Source organism: Prenolepis imparis, unplaced genomic scaffold (assembly GCF_030444845.1).
Source record: "Prenolepis imparis isolate NDT839.2.m4 unplaced genomic scaffold, iyPreImpa1.0 SCAF_68, whole genome shotgun sequence".
Lineage (NCBI taxonomy): Eukaryota > Metazoa > Arthropoda > Insecta > Hymenoptera > Formicidae > Prenolepis > Prenolepis imparis.
Window position 1 is genome coordinate 81,690 of NW_028141226.1, and position 26,382 is coordinate 108,071.

Here is a 26,382-nt window from a genome sequence, read left to right on the forward strand (position 1 = left end):
CGAACAAATCTTGGCTACATAGCGACTCAGCCAAACGAGCGATTCAAGCGTTACCCTTAACTGTAGAAAGACTCGAGCGAGTTCGTAGAAAATTAGAGAACGAATATTCAAGCGAAAGCGAAAACGAATTACCCGCGAACGTCATTGTTAAACGCGAGTTCCCCTTCGATAGTTTTGACGAAAGTATACTAAAGACGCGAACAGACGGTAATAACGAAAATATAAAAGAAATTAAAATACGCGCAAGCAAAACCCCTAGCAACGCGTCACAGAAAAGCGGATGGTCAACTACGTACGATAGTAGCGATTTTGACTCTAACGAAGATAACATGTCGGTAATGCACACCCCACCAAATGGTGCAGCGGACGTATCCGTGGGTGCTGTGGACCGCGAAATTGGTCGCCTACGCGAAACTATAGAGCGCGGAAACGTACATCGCGTAGAAGTCGACGTACACAGGACACCCGCCGAACATAGGACACCCGTCGAAAACAACGCGAACGAGGAAAATCCTATGATGCGCGACGTATTGCAAGGCCTACGAGATTTACAAATCGAAATGCGGACAGAAATAAATAAAATGTACGATTGGAGGTCACGCGGAGAGAGATCAGACGAGAGTCGTCAAAGCTCCCGCGAACGCGCACGCAAACGGGATGCAAATAGGCACCGCGATAATCGACATCTCCGTGAACACACCCGTAATCAAGATGCGGAAGAGAGATGCGACAGTCGGCAAGATCTACGCGAACTCACTCCCGAGCGAGACAGAAATAATCAACGTGATCACCGCGACTACCCTCGCAATCGAGACGCAGGAGATCGACGGAATCTACGCGAACACACACGCGAACAGGGAGCGGATAGGCGCTTAGACAATAGGCAGATTAGATCCCGCGAACGCGCTTATGATCGAGATTCGGACGAAGAGCACGAGCCTCGTATGGCTTACGGACGAACCGAGCGTGACATCCGAAATCGGCGGAATGCCTCACAACGGTACATGTCACTAAAGGAGGCGCGAATAATGATACCGGAGTTCGACGGCACAACGCGAACCCGATTACAAGAATTTCTAAACTCCTGTACGTACGCAATTAAAAATATTCACCCTGATGACGAGGAAGCGTTAATTCAAGGAATATTATTTACTAAATTACGGGGAAAAGCCATGCAAGATTTTGAGACACGAGACATTCAAACGTTCGAAGAATTGAAAGACCAACTAGAAAATTCTTATCAAAGTAAGCGGAGTACAGCGCATTTACAAATCGAGTTCAATTCGCTCAAGCAAAACTTTAACGAACCGGCACAGAGTTTCGGACAACGCGTCGACAAACTTGCCAGGAAATTATATAGCTCAATGATTGAGGGAGAAAAGCGTTCGAGCACCTATAAGCGTGCTATTTTAGAAACCATACAAAGCCAAGCATTATTAAATTTCCAATTCGGGTTACGTAACGAATTGAAAATACTCGTGCGATCACAACGATACACAACACTCCAAGAAGCGATAACGGGCGCAACCGCAGAAGAAAAGTTAATAGGATCTAACGCATCGCGAATGACAAATGCATCACAAAGCAAAACTGGGCAACAACCGCGACAAGGTCAACATAAAACCACGCAATGTTATAAATGCGGAAAATCGGGACATTACGGACGCGATTGCCGCAGCAGTAAATACGCGCTCCCAAAACCGGACAAGCCCCCTCGCGCAAATACCGTAGAGAAATTCTGCAATTATTGCAAAAAACGCGGACATAATCGCGACGAGTGTTGGACTTTAAATGGAAGGCCGAAAACAAATACACCGGACCGCGATAAGGGAACCGATAATAAAAAATCGCGAAGCATAAATAAAATTGAGAACAGTAAGAAACCGAAATCGCGAAAAAGAGATACCGACTCCGAGTATAGCAGTGACGAGGAAGAACGGCAAGAAGAAAATAATAAAAAGACACGCGCGATAGAATATCAGGTGACTCACGTGCGACAGACGCCTCGTGGAGCAGCGAGCCTGAATTTAATAACTCTACCTATACGCGAAGTAAAGAACGGCAAGATTAACATGCTCTACGATTCTGGAGCTACTGTCTCTTTAATAAAAGTTAAACACCTGAAAGGTGAAACCGAGATATACAACGACAAAATTACTTTGATCGGCATAACCGGGCATAAAGCGCGAACAATAGGAAAATTCTACGCGACTATCGATCTAGGCAGCCGAAAAATCAAACACGCGATTTATGTCGTAAAGGACGACTTCCCAATGGAATACGAAGGGATCATAGGAATCGATTTTCTACAAAAGCAACAAGTCACGTGCGATTACAAAAAACAGGAGATTCAAATAGGAAACGCCGTATTAAAATTACGACCGTACAATAAAATTCAATTAAAACCGCGTAGCGAAACGATAATACAAGCGGCAACGAATCGTAATAAGATAGGCGTGATAAAGGCCGAAGAAACAGCACCGGGAATATATATCGGACGATGCCTGGTAGAACCAAAAAATTTTGTGTGCCCCGTCAGTATAATTAATACGACCGACGAGACCGTAGAGATTAGTACGCCGCTCGTAACCGTAGAAGACATATGTGAAGATAACGCACACAAAGTATACACGATACACACGGGCGACACTCATAACTCGTCAACGCGCGACGAACGAATCTGACAATTATTACGCACGGATCATCTAAACGTCGAAGAAAAACGCTCAGTACAACGGATATGCGAAGAATATAGCGATATATTTCATTTAAATGAAGAACCACTGACATGCACCGCGACGATAAAGCACGAGATAAACACGCGCGCCGACACCTCGCCCGTCAACGTAAGACCATACCGCCTTCCCGAGAAGCATAAAACAGAAGTAAATAAGCAAGTGCAAGGAATGCTAAAAGACCAAATTATTAGAACAAGCATGAGTCAATGGAATGCTCCATTATTAGTAGTGCCGAAAAAAGCCGATGCGTCAGGAAAACAAAGACTCAGGGTAGTAGTAGACTTCCGGAAAGTTAACGATTTAACTATAGGCGACTCATTTCCTCTGCCTAATATTACCGATATATTGGACCAGTTAGGGAACGCCAAATATTTTACGACGCTTGATCTAGCATCAGGATATCACCAGATACCGATGGCTGAGCGCGATAAAAACAAAACCGCCTTTTCAACCCCCTATGGACACTACGAGTTCAACCGAATGCCGTTTGGATTAAAAAACGCGCCTGCGACCTTCCAACGATTAATGAATTCGGTACTAACAGGGATACAAGGGCTCAGATGTCTCGTTTATCTCGACGACATCGTAATATACGGATCCAGTTTGGAGGATCATAACAAAAGACTCGTGGAAGTACTACAGAGATTACGAAAACATAATTTAAAATTGCAACCGGAAAAGTGCGAATTTTTACGTAAAGAAGTAATATACTTAGGGCATATTATTTCCGAGAACGGCATATTACTCGATCCGTCGAAACTAGACGCGGTAAAAAATTTTCCGACGCCACAAAAAATAAAAGACATACAATCGTTTATCGGACTAGCGGGCTACTATCGCAAATTCATTGAAGATTTCTCGCGAATCGCGAAACCGTTAACAAAACTAACAAAAAAGACGGAAGTTTTTGTATGGGGAAACGAACAACAAATCGCGTTCGACACCCTAAAAGAAAAATTAATGACCGCGCCAGTGTTAAAATATCCGGACTTCATCGAAGAATTCAACGTGACCACCGATGCCTCCGACTACGCAATCGGAGCCGTGCTGTCACAGGGACCGGTAGGCAATGACCGACCTATCGCTTACGCCAGCCGAGTGTTATCTCGGGCAGAGCAAAATTATAATACGACCGAAAAAGAATTGTTAGCAATCGTATGGGCAGTTAAACATTTTCGACCATATGTCTATGGAACAAAATTTAAAATAATAACCGACCATAAACCTCTAATTTGGCTATTTAACGTCACGGACCCCGGATCAAGACTCATCCGCTGGAGATTAAAATTAGAAGAATACGATTACGAGATAATTCACAAGGCCGGACGAGCAAACGCGAACGCCGACGCGCTAAGTCGACACGTAACTCGAGATACAAGCGAGAGAAGAAAGAGAGAAATCTTCAAAGTAGAAGAAGAGGAAGAAGAGAGAGAAGAAAAACTCGCCGATAACGCAAGAGTATATACCGAAGAGGAGAAACAACAAATACTCTACGAATATCATGATGCACCCACAGGAGGACATCAGGGAATCGAACGCACAATAAAAAGAATTCGATTAAAACATAACTGGCCAGGATTAACAAGAGACGTCGAAAAATATATCTCGAAATGCGAATCCTGCCAGAAAAATAAATTATCGCGACGAGTAAAAGCACCCCTCATTATTACGGACACGCCGAGTAAACCATTCGAAAAATGCGCGTTAGATATAGTCGGACCGTTAACAATTACTAATAACGGAAATAAATATTTACTAACTTTCCAAGATAATTTAACAAAATTTAGCAAAGCGATACCGATCGCAAACCAAGAAGCTAACACGGTCGCGAAAGAATTCGCCACGAAAATAATTTTCGAATACGGAATTCCCGAAAAAATTCTAACCGACCAAGGAACAAATTTTGTAAGTGAAATATTTAAGAATACGTGCAAATTACTTAAAATCGATAAAATTCAGACAACAGCTTATCACCCCGAAAGCAACGGAGCATTAGAGCGTTCACACCGTACGTTAGCCGAATATTTAAGACACTATATAAATGCCGACCAAACAGACTGGGACGAGTGGATTCCCTACGCAATGTTTACGTATAACACGACCCCACACACGGCTACGGGGCATACACCTTTCGAATTAGTATACGGGCATCAAGCGGACCTACCGACAGCTCTAGCGAGACCGCCCAAACTAACGTATAGTTACGACGACTACTCGCAAGAATTAAAAGAAAGAATACGGGCGTCAAATCAACTCGCGAAAGAGAATATTAAAGAAGACAAAATAAAAGCCAAAGGGTACTACGATAAATCCGCGAAAGAAACAAAATTTAAGATAGGCGACAAAGTACTAGTATACGACGAGACGCTCCGACGGGGACGATCGAAAAAATTAGATGCACTATGGGCAGGACCTTACGTAATAACCGAAAAGAATTCCGACGTAAACTACACAATTAAAAAAGGAAGAAAAGCAGTGCGCATGCATACGAATAGACTAAAGCTATTTATAGAAAACTAATACTTACTGTTATATACTTACTGTGATCCGACAACAATATATACTATTTTGCGTTTCCCTTTAATTGCGCAACCGACCTATGATATTGTAAAAGTAATAAAATTCCCCACACCATCCTATAATAATGTATACAATTATATCAAAATAGATAATCAAATAATTGTTATAGATAAAGAAAAATTAACATATGCGACAATGACGGAAAGCGAATTGCGAAATTGTAATAAAATTAATACACAATATGTATGTAAACGTAATTCACCTATACACCGCGCAGATTTAGACGCACCATGCGAAATTCAAATGTATACGCAGCGACAACATTATCAGAGCAAATGTAATGTAAGACACTACGTCTCAACCCACATGTTATGGATAGCATTACACCAAGAGCACACCTGGTTATACTCGACGGACGCCGAACAAACGATAACCATACAATGTGACGGTCAGCTCGAAAATAAAATAATAAGAAACGATTATAAAACTACATTGTAAACGGGAATTATAACTGTACGTAGCATTAGAAATAATCTTAACAAAAATAAGATAAGAAAGCGAAAAACTTCGTACCTCCGTTTTTCTTTTTTTTACGGGGGAGGAATGTTATAGCCCGAACTATAACCAGTAGTTATTAGAAATTAGAATTTACTGAATATCTTTATAGAATACTGTAAAACATTTTTGCTTATAAAAGAGCGCTCTCGACAAACGCTCGTCGCGTGAAAACGCTAACGCAGCGAGACACGCGCGAAGCACCGGAAACCGCGAGATGCAAGCGAAGACCAGGGACTTCGACCTGCTTCGCTTGCAATTAGATCAAAAACGCGTGAGTATTGTTAACCAATCAGAGACCTGTTTCCAAGGGCCTCTCCCGAAAGAAATCCAAGAAACAAAGAGGATATAGGACGGAGAGCCCGCCCGCGAAGGCAGTCTCGAATAAAACTCCTAAACATCAAGACGGAGTCTCGAATACAATTCCTAAACATCAAGACGTGGTCGCTAATAAGAAACCAGAACATCAGAACGAGACTCACTAACAACGACCTGAATTATTGAGAGGAATACGAAGATACGCTCATCGAATGTTACGCGAATATATATTTAAAGAAAGGACGAGAAATAAAGCGAAACCATATTCAATCCGAAATAAAAGTGTATTTTAAGAGAAAGAAAAGAGTACAACACTCCTAACTTCCTACGAAGTCCTGCACGACCCGAGGATCCTCATCCTTAATTCGGCGCAACCCCAGTGCCTTGTTCGAGGCACACAACAATATATAACTTTCTGTCCAACAAATCTGCTTAATTACTAATATTAAATTTAACTCACAAATAGCTTTGGTGAATCAACAATTTAATTTTTATGTTAATCGATGAATTTTTGTATAGAGCTTGTTCTCAAAGTAGAAAAATTAACAATTAATGACAAAAAAGCTGAAGGATTTGAAGAATATAAGTTGGTACAAAAAATAATTTAAATAAAAATTGTACTTTAAAGAAAAATAATATAAAAAGCATCCAAAAAATAATAAACAAACATAATATATATTTTTTCCTAATAGTTTAAATTTTTGATAATTTATTTTCTCTTCTTTTCAGAAACTTACTTACAATTACTGTAATTATTGTACAGATAAGAGTTATAATTTAAAAAGATTTATGGAGACCATAAAAAAGACATGCAATGAAAAATAAATTAAACTTAAAATATTTTTAAAAAAATATTTTTGTACAAAATATTGAAATACACACAGATGATGTATTTAATTATTTATCTTTTATATTTTATAATATAAGGAGCAATAATATCCTATATAATTATCTCAAATAATATCTCTAAAATATGTTTTGATTGGAACACTTTATTAATAGAATTATTTTTTTAAGGTAAACTTTCAAAATTTGAAAAGCTACTTTTATTTAATTCAAACAAAACGCTATATTTCATTTTTACGTATATTAATTCTTCCAATTACATTCGACACATATTAAAATAGAACATTATCGAAAAATCAATAGTATTCTCACGAGAGATTTTATTAGACAGATTTTATTTAATTTATACATTTGAAACAAAACCGTACTAATTTCTATTTACTTCTAAAAAATTTTATAATGATTTTATATTTAAAGCACATTTTTCTTTTTTCTATATATTAATAAATCTTTCCCATTGCTTATATACAAATGTTCTTTGTCATTATCGTAGTCAATTTAAGAGGATATAAAATATATAACAAATTAATATTATAACAATACAATTATGCTAATTGTTTAATAGCATAATATTATTTCTTCTTTTATCTTATTTTCTGATAAGAATTTAAATAATATTTTAGAATTATTTTCTTCTCACTTGAGAATTCTTCAGAGACATGCTAAAATTATTAACTATAATATATATTATCTCTGTACACCAAAATTTTATCAATATTAACATAAAATAACTTGATATTCTGATAAATAATATTTATCAAGTACTGACAGTATATACATAAAAGTTACCAAAATCGTACAGAAATCATGAACATCATTCAGTATAATTTGCTAATATATTTGATTCTGCGATGAAGTTTTTTAACTAATTTTATTGCACTGTGATTTTCTATAGCCGCGCAAATAATTTAATTTTACTTCCCGCAAGTTCTACCAATAATCTTTGCGCCTAGAGTAAGTAAAAAAACTTTTTTTATAAACATAATTTGATAGTTTGTATATAAATTTTATTGTAATTTATTGGTTACTCTTAAAAAAAACTTGAGTTTATTATTAATTGAAGTGTTTTATAAATGAATATTCAAAATGTTCGTTAATGTTCCGGAAATGTCCAAAGTTAACCGAAGATATTATCACGACGTAAAGTTGAAACCGATTTTATATGATAAAATACAGCTTACAATTTTTAAAATTTTGTGTATCTGTTCATAAATAATATGAACGCAAAAAAATGGTAGTTTAAAGCAATTGAAAGGATGTTGTTCTTGTTTTATTCCATTCTGCAAAAAAAATCAAAAAAATATACATGAAAAAATTTTCGTGGATGTCCCTTAAGACAAAACACGATAAAAATGGTTTCAACTCTACGACATGAATATAAGCTAACAAAATCAAACTTATAATGTTGTCAAGATTATTTGAATGTAAGTGTATATGGAATAAGATATTAAACCTTTGAATACGACGCTCCACTAGTGGCTTTCCTCTAAACAATGTTTTGGGTCAAGACGTCACTACAATGACTTCCCTCTACTCTAAACGATTGTTTGGGACAAAACGTCACTAAAGTGGCTTCTTTTTATTATATATAATGTCGCTAAATATCTTATTATTGGAAACTTTACGTAAATTTTTGCTGTTATTATTATTATTATTGTTTAGTATTATTGTTATTATAAGTATTATTGTTATTATTATATTACTTAATATGCAAGATGAAAAAGTTCTCTATCAATATCTTTTTCCATTTCAATATGTTTTTTATTTTTTATATATCGCTAGTAAATTAATCAACAGGGTAGTTAAATTAATCGACCACACTAGCCAATGAATTTGTCTAAGCTATGACTTTATCGACCATATGATTGTGGTCTTTATAAAGTACAACTTGAAATTATTAATTACAAATTTTTTCTTAAGTGAGAAAAATATTGGTCCGAAAGTCGCTGAATCGGGAATCGAACCCGAGTCTTTCGCTTGCCGGGCGACTGCTCTTACCTCTAAGCTATTCAGACCCCTCGAAACAATATTCTTCTCTTTTTGCTTTTATATAGTTATTTGTAAATAACGCCTTGTATATCCGCCGGCGTATACTAAACAGTTGGAAAATCATCTATACGGGTAGGCTCCATGATTAGGTCCAGGAGCAATTTTTCCATTTCTGATTTGTATCGCTTATAATTTTTTTAAAATTATATTTTGTCATCATAGAAATATTTTCATGTTTTATTTGTCTGCATTTGTTTTATCAAAAAAAAAAAAAAAAAAAAACATATTCAACGGCAGTATTAAGTATGATCGCCAAGAGTTCACAATTAAGATATACTTCCATTTCTTAATAGTATATTGATAAAATCTTTGAAGAAAATAATTATTTGTTTGTCGACGTATCATTATCAGGTATATATTATTGCTTTTGAGTTTGTAGTTGTATTAGTAGTATTATTTTTAATTATTTTATTTCTTTTAATTTTGTAGACTTGTTCGTCCTAATATGGTTATACTAAGTGTAATAAAAGAAAAATTATTAAGCGATACAAAATCAAAAATGGTGAGAGGTGTTGATAGAGAATGTTCGCATCTTGCATTAAATAATAGAAAAAATTTACGAAGGCGAATATTGAATTCATCGGAATCGGAAAACGAAGTCGATAATTTAGATATTTAGAAGAAACAGAATGTGAGGAAATAAATAGATCACATACAAATTTGCAATTAAGAATATTCAAATTTGATATGAATGGTTCTGGCATAAAATCTTATCTTTATTGGTTTTCCATTGCGTTAGATTATTTTCAATTATTTTTTTTCTGAAGAATTAGTCGCATTTATTGCAGTAAAAGCAAATATTTACTGTCACTATGCAATGAATAATAACATACGTTTTTTCTCAAATAGTTATGAAAAAGAAACTACAGTAAATAAAATTTTCTGTTTTTTTTTCCATTAAATTACTGATGTCGCGAATAAAAAAATTACATTATACAGAATTCTAGTCAAAAGATAGATTGCGTACAGATATTTTTAATCAGATTATGTTTCGAGACAGATATATGTTTTTTTTATTAAAAATGTTACACTTTAATGATATTACAACAGTTAGTTCTGATCGATTGATAAAAATACATGAAGTTGTTAATAAACTCCGCGCATCTTTTAAAAATTATTTGTTTCCATTTCGTAATTTATGTATAAATGAAAGTTTATTGTTATTTAAAGGAAGATTAAGTTTTAAGCAGTATATATTCCGTCTAAACAGATTCGGCATAAAATCTTTCGTTTTGTACGATTGTAAAAGTGAACATATTCAAGCTTTTATTATTTATACAGGCTATAATTCTAATGTAATTCTAATGTAATTCTAATGTAATTTTAATGTATCAAATAAAAAAGCACTTGGAATATCAGGCAAAATGGTACTTACATTATTAGAGTCATATTTAGGCAAAGGGCATATGTTATTTGTTGATAATTGGTATACTAGTCCGACATTGTTTAATTTGCTTCATAAAAATAATACAAATGCTTGAGGTATAGTAAAACAACGACGGAAATATATGCCAAAATTGGAAGAAAAATTAAGAAAGGGTGAAATATATTTCCGCTCTACAAACAAGTTACTTGCAATCAAATGGCAAGATAATCGAGAAGAATACATGTCTGTTATCGACTTATCATTACAATACATATTATCTACTTATCATTCAGCAGAGTTCGTACATATAACAAAAAGAGATTATCGAACAGATATGGCACAAAAATATTGCAGAAATATTTCTTTGCAAAATTGCAACATTGCAGAAATGTTACAAAATGTTGCTGCAATAATTTTGTGGCGCAAAATTTGCAGAAATTGTAGTTTTATCAGAAGTAAAATTGTTGTTCAAATCTTTTGGCCCACGCCCAACGGACTCTTTATTAACTGGGATTTGAATTTTTATCATTTGGGCCGTCGCGTCCAACTTCAAACGCTGATAAATTTCAGTAGACTACGATTTATAAAATAAGATGTGATTTTAAAAGGTTTTTTTTACATACTTTAATTTTATAAAATCAATTTTTTGAGGAAGTAAAAATTTATTTAAGATTTTCAAAAAAACAAAATAGAAATCAATTTTTTCTCAAATTTAGACATCTTCGATTTCCTTCAAAAAAATCTTTAAAAAAAGTAGAAATCTTCCCCTTTAAAACGAGTCCAGGATCAAGATGGGCAAGCGTTTAGTTTTCAAGATACAGTCCGTTTTAGGACCGAGCACATCACCTACGAGCAGTGGGTGTACGCGCTTGAACGAAAAATAGGAGTTCCCATTTTAAAAATTCGAGTTGACCTTCAAATGACCTCTAAACTTGATCTCAAGGTCAAGTTCAAGATAAAACATCAAGTCTCTTTTTTAACCCTACAACTTTTGTCTGGGGTGTTTTCCCCCTAGAACATGATTAAAGTTAGTTATTCATAGATTCTTCTGTCCTATACAATTTGACCCCTAAAGGTCATCTTATCTAACCCATGACTTAAGTACCTTTCTGAACGTAAAATTTCCCGCTCTTTCCGAATCCGGGGTAAAAAATGGGGGTTTCTATTTAAAAAATTCCAGTTGACCTTCGAATGACCTCTAAACTTGATCTCAAGGTCAAGTTCTAGGTCACCATCAAGTCCCTTTTCTTTAACCCTACAACTTTTGTCTGGGGTGTTTTCTTCCTAGAATTCGATTATTCTGAGTTATTCAGGGGTTCCGGTCTTTTTTGAACACCCTGTATACACACACACACACACACACACACACACACACACACACACACACACACACACACACACACACACACACACACACACACGTTTTCTGCATTATTGGAACATTTTAGTTTTTTTATTATTTACCTTTTTATTTTTTTTTATTTTTTACTATTCCTTATTTTACATGTAAAACCAACAAATTTTTTAATAAACGGATGTGATATATGTATATACATATATATGTTTCTTAGTTTTACTACAAGATAAGGAAAGATAAAAAAGAATAAATAGAAATCTTCTATTGATGTGAAAAGTGCGTGCGTAGTGCATGAAGTTCGTCTGTATAATAATTAATAAGAAATTCGTCATTCTTTTTTTACAGAAGTCTCATAGCAATAAAGTTTCCATAACAACAAAATAACACATATGAATATTTGTGCATCTAATGTTGACTCATTTTGGTGATGTGAACGTATACAGTTCCAATAAAAGTATATTGTAAAAGAACGATTTCTAAGTTAACGTGTGTAACGCATATGAGCGAGAAGAGTACGTCCTTATCACAATTAATTTTTGATGTTTTTGATTGACTGTCTTGAATTTACGACGAGTTTTGTTGGTCAGCTGACGTGACGATACATATATATATAATTAAATTTATAAAATTAAGTAATAAATATATTAAACGTGTATTTAAAAAATTGATTTTAATATTTGCAGTAATTGATCACATCTTGTGCACAAGTTGGACTACATAAGTATTCTTATTGGACAAACATCTGGTATTACTTATAAGTCGTATAATATTGTCAAAAAATAATTCAAAGCAAATTCAAGGTAAATATGTTGAATAAATATATTAATATATTATATTTATATAAAATAATTAATATATTATTAATATATTAATATAAAATATACTAATTCTTAAATTTAATAATACTAAAGATAAGAAGAAAGTTCCGAAAACCGACTGCCTCCGATTTCGATAAAATTTTGTGAAAAGCTTCCTGTTAGCTTAAAATGGATGCCTGTAAAGGGAATTTTGGCGACTCCTATAAAAAAAGTCATTTTTTAACAAAAAATATAATCTAACTCAAACCTATGTCCCAGGGATGAATCAGAACTTTGCTTTATCTTGTGAAGTACACGTGTATAATATAGACCACGTTTCGCGCTGAAAGCAGGGGGCGATGGGGATGAACCTCGCTTTGCGTGAAAAGTTGCAAACCCATGTCGAATTTCGCAAATATAGACCTTATTTCGCGCTGAAAGCAGAGAGTGATGAGGGTGGACCTTGTTTTGCTTGGAAAGTTGCAAACCCATGTGGAACCTCGCTTCACGTGCAAAAGTGTATGCGTGGACACAGTGGGTTCCGCCCCCTGCGGGGGGCTCCACTACCATAAAACTAGACACATAGGTTTGCGTTGAACCTCGCTTCGCGTGGAAATTTGCAAACCCATGTGAAACCTCACTTCCCGTGCAAAAGTGTATGCGTGGACACAGTGGGTTCCGCCCCCCTGCGGGGGACCCCACTACCAAAAAACTAGACACATAGGTCTGGATGGAACCTCGCTTCGCGTGAAAGGATGATTTAATTGTTAATAACAATTTAATAAACCATAAACAAAACTTAAAACTTTTCGGAGTATATTCAGAACAGTAACCTTAACATATTTTGTCAAGGTCAAGACAATCTCTCTCTCCTATTTACCTTATTATATTTTTTACTATTTTTGGTTAAAAAATGACTTTTTTGTAGGAGTCGCCAAAATTCCCTTTACAGGCATCCATTTTAAGCTAAAAGGAAGCTTTTCACAAAATTTTATCCAAATCGGAGGTAGTCAGTTTTCAGAACTACACCCAAAGATAATATTATAATATAAATGTATAATATACAGGATGTTTCATTTTAACAAGCTAATATCTTGAAATAACAGAGTTTTAGAGAAAAAATGTTTTAGATAAAAATTGTAGGGTTTTGAGAACGATATAAGATGGTGTTATTGGTGTGACCTTGCATAATCGTTTGGAGATTACGTAAAAATCACCTTTAATTTTTTAAATAAAACATACAACCTACTTTTCATTGTATAGCTTATCTTGAGAGCATTCCAAAACACTATAATAAAGTATTTTTTATTGACTATTTTTCGAATTACACAGGAGCTTGAAAGTTATAATATTTTGACGAAGAATACAAAATATCTTATAAATTATTTAGTTTTAGGTAATCTTATCTTAATATATTTATGCATAGACCCAGATAGCACATGATATTCTCCGTATATTCTGAATTCATACGGAATCTCCCATACATATACGTAACATTATGAGAATATACTGATGATATCGTAAGCAGTATATAATGGACTAAGAATATTTTGTATATTCTGAGGATATTCTGAGGATATCGCACACAGAATATCACATTTTGCATTCATATCGTAGATTCTGCATATATTTTGGAATTCATTCCGAATATCCCGTATATAGACGTAATATTCTGAGGATATTCTGAGGATATCGCACACAGAATATCACATTTTGCATTCATATCGTAGATTCTGCATATATTTTTGGAATTCATCCCGAATATCCCGTATATAGACGTAATATTCTGAGGATATTCTGAGGATATCGCACACGAATTATGTGAATTACGTCCAAAATAATAATGTAAATATATATATACGTCGTAAATCACGTTTAATATTTTGTAGAAATGTGAATTGTGTAATAAATAAGTATGCTGGTTAGTGAAAAACAACACCAACACGCAATTCAGCAGAACAAACCGCTTTATAGCAATCGAATGTGATTGGCTCTTACTTTTAGAACCAACAAATCAGTGTCGAGATTCAGCGGAAAATCTAGGGTGCTTTCCAATAAGGACACAGTGTGACCACAGTATATACAGTAGCGCAACTCTCTCAATTTCTTGATACATAAAATGGAGTACGCATGCGCGAAATCAGCGAGTATATTCAGTACCGCCATCTGAACTTTTCTCTCACTCTTTCTTTTGGTTTTCTCTCTCTAATTCATACTGAGGGATCGAGTAGCTGAGGTATGGTTAGGTGAGAGATTTGAAAGAGAAAAAATAATAATAAATAATTTGCGATATAAGTACATATGTATAATTTATTGTACATTATAGTACATTATAATTTCTTAAGATAAAATAAAACATAAATTATAATTACGCACTTTATAATTTTCCTATAAAATATTTGTTATAAAATATATATATAATATAGAATTATTTATTAATAAATATATTTAATAAATATCTTGGTTCTTTTATTCATTTATTTGCTTTAATATATAGATTTTAATTAAACGCATATATTATTATATGTTATAAAAATTTTTTAAATATTTCTTTTAATTTTAAGCTTTTAATTGTGTTAAATATATATGTGTGCACATTAATATGTAAATATATGAATATTTGACGTGATTCTTTTGTTATCTGTTATGTCAAGTATAAATTATTATTTATTTTAATATTTAAATTATGTTATATAATATTTTATATTTGTTTATGTATTTATTTGTCTTATATATATTAGACATTATATTATTAACAATGTGTGATCTTTTATATACATAATTTTTATTAAAATTAATTTATTTTACATGTAGTAATGTGCTAAAAAGAGAGCGAAAATAAAGAGAAAATGAGATAAAAGTTTAGATGGCAGTACTGGTTATACTCGCTGATTTCACGCATGCGCGTTCCATTTTATGTTACACAAACATCAAAGGTGCCGACAGAGAGTTGCGCTACTGTATATACTGTGGTGTGACACAGAGTATCATTCTATCTTCTTTCAATACCAGTGAACAACAAAGATAGAATGATACTCTGTGTCACACTGTGTCCTTATTGGAAAGCACCCCTAATAACGCTGCCCAACTGTTGAGTTTGCTGAATGCGGACTCTCTGCCATGCTGCCGCGCCGCGCGCAGGCGCGTGGCCGCAACGAGGCGCGTGGCCGCAACGAGGCACATCGCGCGACGAGTTTTTGTTTCTATTCAATTGTCTTGCCTTTAGCTGTGCGTTTATCAACCAGCCAAAAAGATATAAGAAGAAGCTGTGCGCTTAAGACAAAAAAGAATTAACGTGGAAAGGAAACGTGGAAAGGAGGATCATCATTTATATTCATTGCACTGATTTTGAGGCAATCGAAGTAGTAGAGAATATATATTGCAGGTAACAAAAAAGTCGTAATTTTGATAGTTTTTAAGCACTGTTTTACCTTTTACTGTTTTATTTTGTTTTTTAATGAGCGAAGATTTACTCGGACATAAATTTTACAAGTAGTGGCGAGGGCTCGTGAAAAAGGAAACAATATATATCAGAGTTATATCAGATATTTTATTTGCGACGCTGATCGATATTTTTGAACGTCACACAGAAAAAATAATAATTCCTCTATTTGCGCATAACCTCGAATCTTGCATCCACGTTCCCACATGGTGATTTTGCTCCGCCTGGCACTTTTTCCTGTTTTTTACAAGCCAATACAAACGCCAACAATAAATTTCTTTCGCACACGTTGGAATGTGAGTGCAAAATTCGAGGTTATGCGCAAATAGAGGAATTGTTATTTTCTCTATGTGACGCTGGTTCAAAAGTATCGATCAGCGTCGCAGATAAAATATCAACTCTGATATAACTCTGATATATATTGTTTTCTTTTTCATGAGCCCTCGCCACTACTTGTAAAATTTATGTCCGAGTGGATCTTCGCTCATTGACTTTCTCTCATGTTTCACTAATATCATTCACGCAATCTCGCTCCTCGGATGATTCAACCGTAACGTCGTTTTCATGATCTATTAGATGCTGATCGTTGAAAAGAATTGTATCACAAATTGCAAAGTATCTTTGAAGAATTTTCACGGTCGCGATAGATGAGTCCCGAGTCCTCTTTCCATCAATTGCATTAAAAATAACGCTGAATCCTCTTTACCATATCCTGACAGAGACCACTTAATTGTTATCCTTGAAAAATGATAACACATGAAGCGTATGCGCTGAAGTCTTTAAAAGGATGATTCACTTCTTGCTAACAGCATTCAAGCAAAAGCAGCAATGCAGAAAGTGTTTCTTATTCTTTGCGTGAATTAGAAGTGCAAAATAGACTGTCTCAAATAGATATATTATAAACAATACGAGATAATAAATCGGGAAGAACACAGTGAGAAAAATAATTTTCGCATTTTTCTTATAATATATAGTTTCCTCTTTGTTTTTTAAATGTCTTAAGACATACATACACACTTGTGTATATTTAATAATCTAATGAATCAAAATATGTTGTAAAATATATATGTTTGAATCACTTATTTTACATTTGTTGCTTATACATTAATTGCTTTTTAATTGTCTATTACGATCATGATAAATTAGAAGAACCTTTATTGATAAACATTTAGTGATATTATACGATCGCGATAATAAATTTTATTTTTGTCTAAATTGATGATCACATATTTAATACCGGCCAAATATTACCTTCAGGTTTTTTCAACATAAGACCCTGCGCACAATAGAGAAAATATTAGGAATATAAATTATTTTAAAATAAATAAAATTGAAAAAACTCTGATATACAAATACAAATTCGAATATAAAGGGCTAATAAATTAGTAAGAACTCTTTATACTCGAATATGTATTTGTATATCAGAGTTTTTTCGATTTTATTATTTTAAAATAATTCTTATTCCTAATATTTAATATTTATTCCTCTATTGTGTGCAGGGCCTAACTTTCATCAAAGTGCATCGAATGCGCTCAAAATTTTACAATTTTTGTAATTTTTTGCAATTGCGTATGTCTTATATTAGGATCATAAAAATAGACTTACTAACAAAGCTTCAGGTTTTTTGGGTAATCATTTTTCCACAACATTGAAAAAACAACAGTTTATGGCCTGGATTGCCACAACTGCATATTTGTGCTTTTACACATTTCTTTGATTTTATATTACACAATATGACATGGTAATCCCAAAGATGAGAATTATAAAATGATTGTTATCCTGAATACGATATACATTGTCATTGCGAGTCATCGTCATTTTTTTTAATTATAAAAATTATTCAATTATAATTAATAAATATTTATTAATAATTTGATATTAAATTCCATTAAATTAATTTTAGAATTAAATATTTCAATTTAATTTAAATAGTTAAATTTTTAAAAATTTGATTTGTAATATCAAAGATATTAATTTTAATTTTAAATTATTATATTATATTATTTATTTATAAAACTTTTTATTTTATAGAATTATTTTATTTTAATATTTTTATTATTTAATATAAATTTATTTTTTGAATGGAAAAAATTGTTTTCATTAAATTCAATTAATATTATTTTATATAACTTTTATATTTTTAAGAATCGTCTCATTTATCATTTCATTAATAATTATATGTTGTAGAAGAAAATATATATTTATAGAAAAAATAAAATACAATTTATTTATTTAATATTATTGATGAAGTGGAAATATAATAAACAAATCTGTCGGAAAATTGTTATTTAGGACAATAACAATGAGTTTGTATTTCTTATCATTATGAGTACAGTGGTCCCTGTCTAGAATAGTGATAGAATAGTGATGAGAAATACAAACTCATTGTTATCGTCCTAAATAACAAATACTTAGTCATTATGATTTTATAGCATAGCATATTTCATAGCATTCCAATTTGATTATACCGCAATAAAATTTAATAGATAAAATGCGGAAAAGTTGTTGGAATATTTCTAACCGACACATCCGAAGACTTGCAGAACAAGAAGCTAACGCATTAATGGATTCACTTTTTGAATCGCCTCCGCGAGATGTACCACAAACTAGTTCTACTACAGTTAACAATGAGAGGCTAGAAATACAAGAACTACTTGGTATGGAAGTAGATGATCAGGAGATGGAAGGGATTGAAGAGCAGCAAAATACTCAAGAGGTTGAAAGGGAGGTAGAGGAGGAAGCAGACCAGGATTTAGAAGAAGAACGGGAGCAAGAACTGATAGCGGCTGATGATTATCAGGAAATGGATGCAGTAAACGATGAAAGTGCGCAAGACACATCGGATGAGTCTGAAAGTGATTACAATATTCTTGAAGAAGATAATTTGAAAAAATTTCTTTCGAATTGGTCTGTTCAGTATAACATACCACACGTAGCGTTGAAACCACTGCTACGGAAATTGAAACGATATCCTGTACATGCAAATTTGCCTTTGGATCCGCGGTCATTATTAAGTACACCGAGAAATACAGAAACAAGAATTGTTTCTCCCGGAGAATATTGCCATGTAGGCCTATTAAAGGGCGTTGAATCTATCGTAAAGCATATGTCGATTGTTCCGGAAGGCGTGATCAAAATATCCATCAATATCGACGGTCTATCATTATCGAAATCATCGTCAAAACAGTTGTGGCCCATATTGGGATCAGTAAAGCCATATAAAAACGTATTTGTAATCGGTATATATTGCGGGGAGAAAAAACCTACAAATGTTAACGATTTTTTACAAGATTTCGTGACTGAAGCGAAACAATTATGTACGGAAGGAATACTTGTGAACAATATTCGTATACAATGTGCCATCGACTCCTTAATATGTGACATGCCCGCTAAGTCATTTGTTTTATGCACTAAAGGACATTCGGGGTATTCAAGCTGTCCTACTTGCATTGTCGAAGGCGACTTAGTTAACAGAAGGGTGTGTTTTCCACAAATCCATGCTCCTGCAAGAACGGATGATGATTTTCGGAATAAAACCGACGAAGAATACCATCACCGAGGGATTACTAGTTGTTTGGTAGAAATTCCGGGGTTTGGTCCAGTCACGAACGTTCCACATGACCCCATGCATTTACTAGATTTGGGTATCATCCGTAGAATGCTAAACCTATTATTAGACGGCGACTTGGAATATCGGCTTTCGCATATCGAAGTAGAACGGATATCTTCTCGTTTGGGTGAGATAGAATCATATATTCCAGTTGATTTTGCAAGAAAGCCAAGATCACTGAAATTTATCAAGTTGTGGAAGGCTACTGAATTAAGACAAATTCTTCTATACACAGGGCCAGTGGTATTGCGATCATTGCGCAGCGACATCTATAACCATTTCATGACACTACATGTGGCAGTAAGAATTATGAGCGACGAAAAATGCCACGAATTATTAGATTATGCACAAGAACTCGTGGAACATTTTATTTTGTCATTTAAATTATTGTATGGAACTCATAATGTATCAGCAAACGTTCATCAAGCTGTGCACCTCATTTCTTGTGTGAAGAAATTTGGTCCGATTCAGCATTTTAGTGTGTCAAATTTTTTTTATAATTTACAAGGTTTTTAGATTACCCGTCCCATTCTTTTTTTGGAAACTTGATATAATTCGAAATTGATGAAAAAATTTAGGTTTGTTTCGGGAAAAAGACAATATATAGATTTTTCGGGTAGGTAGGTGTAACGAAATATTTTTCATCAACTTCCAGTCACATTGTTTTTTAGTTTAAAAAAAATGTGACTGGAAGTTGGTGAAAAATATTTCGTTACACCTACCTACCAGAAAAAACTATATATTGTCTTTTTCCCGAAACAAACCTAAATTTTTTCATCAATTTCGAATTATATCAAGTTTCCAAAAAAAGAGTGGGGCGGGTAATCTAAAAACCTTGTAAATTATAAAAAAATTTGACGTATAGTCTAAATGTTCAATTAAAAGGAAATTCTGTTAAATTCGTTCTCAAGAATAAAATATTTCCTTCAATATACTAAATAGTTTTTTTCACCGTCTCATTTGGTCTGAAACATCCTGTATAGTAAATATTGTAAAAGAACTCCTTTCAATGTTTTCACGATTATTTAAGGAAATGAAGCAGCTGCTCTTAAACACTGTGAGGAAAACGTGAACTTGCGTGAAACTTCTTGTACTAAATTTTCTTCTACATTCCAAAAGGGCGGGAAGATGGGGAAAAATAAAAATGGAGGCAAACTTGGAGGTGTAGGTAAGTATATCGTAAAAATGAATGATTTATAAATAAATGCATTGTCTGTTTATTATATGGAATAATTATTTCGAAATCGCAGTGAAAATAGTTGCAAATAATGTGCCAAGTACACCAAAATCCGATTCTGAGCTGAGCGGTCATGAGATCTTTTCAGAGAATGAAGAGCCTGTTCGATCATTGGATGGCAAAGAAATGGCATCTAGTGCCATCGGTACAGAGAAAGGTTCGTGTATTATTAATGAAAGTTCCTAAAGGAGTGGGCGATTTTTTAGGAATTATTGTCTCATAATTTCGGATGTTTTGAACTACAAAGATGCACATTTTAAAATCAAATTAAACTCTTCATTCGGCTGTAACAGCAATTGTTGAAAAGCTCTCAAATCTCATTACGCCGTAGTGCCAGAGAGGAATGTAATAAACCAGAACTAATACTTAATTTCAACTCAATCATTAGAGTTCGCATCCTCGGCGTAGTGCGATTTCAGGATTTTTTCGTGTTTGGTTCATTTGATTTTAAAATACATATTTTTGCAATTCAAAATATTCCAAATTTTAGGAAAAAATCACATTTAAAAAAAATTCCATTTTGTTTTTATAGTTTTTTTTAAACGTTCATAAAGATAGAATAACTCACTATAAGTATGTAATGAACATTTCTAATTTCATTAATAAATTTAATTTATTTATCCGTAGAATTATTCCATGGCGATTCTATACAGTCCCTAAAAAACGCAGGAACAAAGTTTGGGTACCCGGATAAATTCTTGAACGTACCAACCAGTTCTTCAACAAATGGTGAGATTAACAAGAGTTGTTAAAAAATCAACAATAAATTATAATTAATTTTTTCTATTCTATCTAATATTTAACATTTTCTATACATTATAGATCCTATAGAATATTACCGATTCATCGCTCGGAAATTAATTTCTCTGAATCTGCAAGTGACAGCTCTAAAAGAAGGGCAAAAGAAAATACTAGAAAAATTCGAGTGCATTTCGGAACAAAAAAATCGCCAACCTCAAAGTCTCGAAGAAATCGAAACCATCGACATTTGGTACAACCTTCCATTGAAAGATGAAGCGGCTCTACAAGAATTGGAACATAAGCTCAAGGAGGATGAGAAATATAGAAAAAAATTGGTAAATATAAATCCCCCACAAAATATGGAGTAATCATTTTTAGACAAAATTAAAATTAGGGCCACCGCACAAGCTTTAATGCGTTACGTTACGTTAAGTATTGACCTTAGACTTAAAGTACATAATCTTAAACTTTAGTCAACGCACAAAAAAAATCGTTACCGTAGACCGGAACGTAATGTAACTTAACGTAACGATTTTCTTTGTGCGTTGACTAAAGTTTAAGATTACGTACGAGTTTAAATCTAAGGTCAGTACTTAACATAATGTAACGCGTTACGGAAAAGCTTATGCGGTGGCCCTTACACACACACACACACACATACACACACACATACACACACGCGCGCGCGCGCGCGCGTGTATAAGGATTATTTAAATATATAACATTCATTATGTTACAACAGGTTAAGGAGTTGGCAAACATAGGAGGTCGCGATATGAAGAATTTCGCTTTAAAAATAATGCGACAAACATTTACAAACGAACTTGCCATTTATTATAGCTGGGTCGGGGGCAAGAAGAAAAACGTATTTTCAGACCTAATGATATGCAAAGTGATACTTGGTAAGTTATGAATTATCAATTATGAAGTGTAAAAATTTGCAGTTAATATATAATTTAAAATATATCAATTAGATTATTAAAATAACATTGTTTCAGCTGCGCTGAAAAAACATTACCAGAACTTAATGGAGGAAGAAATGTCAGCTCCAATCAAAATTTGGCTCGCTCACGCCAAAGAGCGATGCTCAAAAGCTCCACTAAACGCGCAGAATTAATTTTTTGTTTTTTTCTTTTGTTTTAATTACTTTGACTGTTATAACAAAGTAAAAAGTTCAATATTTTATGTTTTAAACGCTGGACTTTTGAGTGATATATTTTTTATTCCTTTGTTCGTCACTTTTGTTCGCGTTACTTGGTACAAAATTATATAAAGTATTTAAAGAAGTGCAATTATATGTGATATGTAATTATTAAGAGATTATTTTTAAATAATTTTATACATAAAACTGTAAACTGACTTACAGTATAATATAATATTATAAAACCTACATTATGAACTTCGTAATTATTCTAATTTTTTAATGTTTTCAGGGTATTTAGAAAAAAATTATATATATTATATATTCTGAGAATATTCAAATAATCTTACGTCTGATATACATAGGATATACTCAGAAGATACTCAGGATATTCCGATGTCCTCCCTTACATTGTTCTCTGGATATTTTCAGAATATCGTCTACGATATTCTGAGAATATACGTCGAATATTAGAATATACTAGGGAATATTGTTAGCATATTTCCTAGAATATTCTGAGAATATTCTAAAAATATCATTGACGATATTCTGAGGATATCTTGAGAACAATGTTCCTGCGGACATAGGAATATTCTGAGTATATTCTGAGCACATTATAATATATATGGAGTATATCCTACGTATATCGGACGTGACATTTTTAGAATATTCTCAGAATATTCTCAGAATATCATGTGCTATCTGGGAAATAATAAGACGAATTCATTGGTGTAAAGAAAACATAGTTGCTTTTAAGAAAAAGTATAAAACTCGCAATATGCAGTCTTATATTTTTTCTTAAAAGTAATGTGTTTTCTGTACACCAATGGATTTATCTTATTATTCTATATAAAAATATTAAGATAAGATTATTGAAAACTGAATGTTTCATAAGATATGTTGTATTCTTTGTCAAAATACTGTAACTTTGAAGCTCCTGTCACTCGAAAAATAGTAAAAAAAAATTTTTTTATTATAATGTTTTGGAAAGCTCACGAGATAAGCTACAAGTATATGTAATAAAAAATAGGAAGTTTCATTTAAAAAAATTGAAGGTGATCTTTATATGACCTTCAAACGACTATGCAAAGTCAAACTAATAACACCATCTTATCTATACCCCTTGAAACCCTATAACTTTTGTCTAAAACATTTTTTTAAAAACCTTATCATTTCGAGATATGAGCCTGTTCTAATTAAAAAATGGAACATCCTGTATATATACAATTATATGAATATTATTATACATGTGTGAACAAATATAATCCTTAAAAATTTACCTTTTTTTAAAAAAAAATGTAAAAAAAGGGCGCCAAGTGCAGTATTTATATTTATTATTAATAATTGTTTACAATACATAAACAACTCATGTAGACGTAATTTTAAAATCTACAGCACATTGTCATCTATCAAGCATCTGTCATCATTTTTACACAATAAAAAGGTTATTGAATTACGATCGCGATTCATAAAATCGATACGCGAGTGTCACTGATGTCATCTCTTGTCAAACGGTTTAGTCGTAAATTTTTCCGACGTTTTTTAATGAAAAATTCTAACATCAATATTTTACATGATGATATCTCCGTTCATGATATTTATAGAGTAATAATAAAGATCATTTTATTATATAATTTAATCCCAAGTTTTTGATTAAACTTAACAAGAACTCAATCGGTTCAGCCGTTACTGAGGACCAATAATCTGAGGTACTCTCAAATAAATGACTTGCGTAAAGATACACGGTCCGTCTCGTCGCTACGCCTGACTTGGCGCGAAACACTACTGTGTCTCTTGATTTATAATATTGTACATTTATCTGTTTGTATGTTTTTATGAGCGGTTACTTATTTTTCAAGTGATGAGTGCTAATTAATACATACTATGTATATAATTATTTTAGATAAATCAAAGGAACGGAAAGTTGATACTAAAGGATATATTTCTTTTCTTTTTTTGTCAATTCATATATATATATATATATATATATATATGTATATATATGTTTAAATCAACATATAATTAAATATTTGACACATAATTTTATAAAAAAATTAATTTAAAATTAATTTAAAAGGTTTAGGAAAAATAATGATCATTAAAAGAAGATACTTTTGGCAATTGTTGTTTATCTGTCCATATTTATTGTTTATTTATTAATTTTTAAAATAAAAATTAAATAATTTATTAATATTAATTATTTATTAATATTAATATTAATATTAATATTTATTTAATATTATTGATTATTTATCAATTTATTTATTAATTTATTAATATTAATTTTTTTTATAATATTTTATTTATTTTATTTTTATAATTATATATTGTACATCATTTTATGCAACCTATTTTAATGTTTGATATTTATATCTTGCATGTTAATTTATAGAACGTTGAATAATAAACAAGATGTTATTATTTCAAATAAAAATAATGAAATAGAGATGATTACTTTTGCGATAGATGAGATGTTAGAATCAATTAAACTTGAGGATTCCACTGTGTAAACTTTTTTATTTATTTTAATTCATATAATAAAAAATACACACGCATTTATATTTATTTATCTGCACATTTTACTTTTTAAAAAATAAATATTGTATCTCAGTATTTAATAAATTCTAATCCATTATTTATATAATGTATATAAGTGTGTGTGTGTGTGCGTGCATATAGGAGGTATCTCACAACCTCCGTACAATATTTTATTAGTGTGTTCTAGAGGTAAAAAATAGAATAAAAAATTCTAATACAAAAATGTTGAGGCTGCAACAGTTTTTGAGTTATAAGCGATCAAAATTTGCCAATGATATACACGCACTGAATTACACATGTATACGCGTACCGATTTGTCATCTATTATTGGTTTTATTATTTTTAAAATAAAATAAGCTGTGCAGAAAAATCAATATCACACTACCTTGAAAAAATCAATAACAGATGACAGATCGATAGGCGTGTATGTTTACTTACGGACGCGCGAGTTCTAAGCTATATCATTGACAAATTTTGATCGTTTATAATTCAAAAACTATTGTAGCCTCAACATTTTTGTATTAGAATTTTTTATTCTATTTTACTTCTAGCATATACGCTAATAAAATGTTGTACAAAGGTGAGATATCCTGTAAATATATGTATATATATATTTAAATTTCTTAATTTTCTGAAAAGTAAAAAGATGATTTTAAAATCTTTTTTAGAGAGGTTATTGATTTCATTGATGAGATTGATGGTCCGAAAATTGTTGGCAAAGCACAACATTATCGATTGCTAAAAATTATTTTAAATAATAATAGTCGTCATCGAATTCAAATAGTGGTATAAAATGCTGAAATCGAGCGGATTCAGTTTCACATAAAACCAAATCGAATAATTAATAAATTTTTTAAGAAAGATCTTATTTATCTTTAATACAACTATTAATATTTATATATTATTGTTTACTTGGATTGCATTATCTGTTTATTTTTATTAATGTAAATAATTAATTTTTATATATATATATAAGATTATATATATATATATATATATATATATATATATATATATGTATACACTACCGTCAGAAAGTTTAAGACCAAAGTAATAAATAAAGATCCTCGAAAGAATAATTTATTTTTACACGTTAAAATATGATATTCCGCTGATTGTTTCTTTTT

At 32.3% G+C, this 26,382-nt stretch overlaps 1 long non-coding RNA gene across 2 annotated transcripts in view; it reads right to left on the reverse strand.

The window, feature by feature from the left end:
- LOC145947344 (uncharacterized) overlaps positions 1-26,382 on the reverse strand; it is a 93,781-nt gene that overhangs the window by 61,498 nt on the left and 5,901 nt on the right. The window lies entirely within an intron of this gene.